This window comes from Austrofundulus limnaeus, unplaced genomic scaffold, assembly GCF_001266775.1.
Source record: "Austrofundulus limnaeus strain Quisiro unplaced genomic scaffold, Austrofundulus_limnaeus-1.0 Scaffold338, whole genome shotgun sequence".
In the NCBI taxonomy this organism is placed as follows: Eukaryota; Metazoa; Chordata; class Actinopteri; order Cyprinodontiformes; family Rivulidae; genus Austrofundulus; species Austrofundulus limnaeus.
Genome location: NW_013952740.1, coordinates 158,622 through 161,862, shown reverse-complemented (window position 1 = coordinate 161,862; position 3,241 = coordinate 158,622).

Here is a 3,241-nt window from a genome sequence, read left to right as displayed (position 1 = left end):
GCTCAGTTGAAAAGTTTGTTTAAAATAAAAAATCTGATGCGTGCTGTTTGAATTTGATTCTTCACAAACAGACAGCTCACAGTTTCCCAGGCTGGTCTTTGTGCTCAAATGAAGATAAGAGGACTGAATAACCACAGGTTACATAAGGCGGTTGCAGATAAAGCTGTGATTCCTGATTTCCTGACTTGTGCCCATTCTTTCTGAGAAACTTGTGACTTCAGTCATGTTCAACAACTGTGGGAACTAGAGAGGAGTCGTCTTAAATTCTTACCTGTGATGGTGAAACACAGATTATATTTGCATGGACCATAAGCAGTGCTGAAAATCTGAAGAATGTTGCTTGCAGATCCACTGAGCTGTATTTAAAGATCCATCCTGACACCAATAGATTTAAACACCATGAACCGCTCAGTATAAGCTAATTACTCAAACTTTAGYGTATACTGGCTCTCTGAAATGTATAAATGAACAACAAATGTGCAGTATTTGAATCAGAAACAACTTCATATGTATTTTACAACATTGACACTTGCAAAATAAAAAAAGTTGATGAACTAAAGATGTTTTGTAAAGAAAAGTGGTCTAAAATACCTTCAGCCACAATCCAGACTCTCATTAGAAGCTGTAGGAAGTGTTTAGAGGCTGTTATTTCTGTGAAAGGAGGGTCTACTAAACATTGAGGTAAGGTTTTTTTTTTTATGGTGCACAAATTTATGCACCTGCCTAATTTTGTTTAAACAATTATTGCACACTTTCTGTAAATCATCTAAACTTCATTTCACTTCTCAAATATCACCGTTTGTCCCCTATATGATATATTTAACTGATTTTTTAATCCAAACAATCAATGATTTAAAAAGGTAAATCAGGAAAATTAACAAGGATGCCCAAACCTTCGCACCCCACTCTAAGTGGGCTTGAACACAGTTTCAGTTTCAGATCAGCCGATACCAGCCTGAGTTTTATTCAGTACCAGAACTGGGAGGGAAATCAGTGGTATCGAACATCACTACAAACCTGAATAAATTGAACTTTTGTCTTTTATTACAGTTGTTCACACTCTTGCCATCCTCTAAATCAGCTTCATGACATACAGTAATCACCTGGAATGGTTTTGGTGTGTGCACAACTGATATCAGAACAAGGGGTCCAGAATCTGGGGCTTATTTTGGTTTGTTTAACACTTTTGGGTTTGCTACATGGTTCCTTACAGTATGTGTTCCTTCATGGTTGATTTGCAATGTTGGAAAAAAAATAGTGTGGGTGTATCTGAAGTTTAGACTCTAGGTACTGGGCAGCATACAGATAACCCCTAGAAAAATGTTCTTGGGTTGATGTTTGTCGATTGTTCAGTTGCAACAAYGTCTGACAAGTTAATCTGGTAACAACACATCAGAGATGCAAAAGACCTCTGTGGATGCCACAACAATGATCTCATTAAGAAGCAGTTTCAGTTCAGCCAGATTCTTTGGATGTTTGTTGCTGTGATGCATTATGACAGGTCCATTTAGGTCACAGGATTCAGTGCAAAATGGAAAATTTTAGTCCCCGACTTAAAATTTTCCTCTATGATGGCAACGTAGAAAATGTTTGTATGCATCTAATTAAGTTGTTCAAATYAGAGCCCTTTTATATCCATCCTTTATCTAGACCCGCTTCTTTCTTTCAGGGTCACAGGGGTTTTATTCCTCTCAAATCCCAACAATCCTTCCTCACACACCAGTTTGGACCCACTTAATATCAAACAAAATACACGTGTAGTGATTTTTTTTTAGCTGTCCTTGAAAATCATCCACCGAGTTCCGAACAGTATTTTCTTTGGACATTTTTTGATATTCTCWCTGACAAAAACAATCCCACTTTGTTCGATGCCAAGTTTTATGACAGAGATGATCAACAAGTTCCAGTTGGGCTGGCAGGTTTACTTTGAACTTTCATTGCTTTTTTTCCTCAGGTTTATCCTTTTTATGTTGTTGAAATGGGRTTTTTCATCTCAGCCCAAGTTTCTGAGCAAATAATGTATTTTGCTCAGTTTTTCTACGCTTATTTTTCTGTGTTAACATGTTGAAGAGACTGGAAATAAAAAATGCTGCCTCGTTGGCAACAGCTCAAAGCTCCGATTTGTAGGTAAATTCATCATTCATCCTTTTTGGTGCTGCTTTGGTCAACTTACTGTAGTTGCGTACTTACAGATGAACACTTTGTTTGATTCAAAGCATTTGTTAACGTCACATCTCTGATATTCTTCCTCAGACCGTCCAACCAGTCCATCCCATGCACCAAATTCTGTATCATTTTCACAGCCTGGACAGAAACTGTTCAGATTCTCTAAAATGTTTTAAAAAATGGAACTTCGGGGCTTTTATTACACTCTTTTTATTTCTGCATCCATGTCCAGGAAGGGTATTTATTTATTTATTTATTTATTTATTTATTTAACCCTGCAGACTCCAGATAAGAGCCTGCTTTGAGATGTCACTGGCAGATTTCTGCAGGGTGTGTCCAGTCCGTCTCCATTTTCAGTCCCTTCCCTATAAGCTTCCAGAATTCCTTGTTTCYAACTCTATCCTTCCAGCAAATTCTCCAAATTCTTCCTAGACAAGTAGTTCTCAAAGGCCTGAATTTTGTCTTKGTTGTTCTTTGTGTCTGTGCACCATGATCATGACCTGACGTGACAGTTTGACCACCAATGCTCATGTCTCCCATCTGAATGTTGTTTTGAAAAGGCTTTTTTATGGAGACAAACTCTATTTAGCTTTCACTAATCTGTCCTTGTCTGCAGATAATGCTGACACGACAATCTGTTTTGATCTTTTGTGATTCCTTATTATAAAAAAAAGAAAATAATCATTAACCGAAGTCTCTTGGAGGAGAGACGAAACGTTTCATTCAAGAAGAACCCATCCAGAGGACTTATTTTTTTCTTTTTGATTTTTCTACCTGGATTACTGAAATGCATCAAGACAACCGTTAACATGGCTTTCCTTTTTAATCAAAGGTATTTCTATTTTAAGTGTGTATAACATAATGTGATCTAAAGATGATTTTATGAACTGTCAGTAATTTTCACTCCAGTGTTCATTTAACTGACTGTTCTTCTTCCTTCTTTCCTGAGCAGGAGAAAACACCTGTGTGTGAACAAGACGGCGCTCTGTCCAGTAAACATGTTTCTCCCAGAAAGAAATATTTTGTTATGTCTAACACACTCACTCACGCACACACACACACACACACACACACA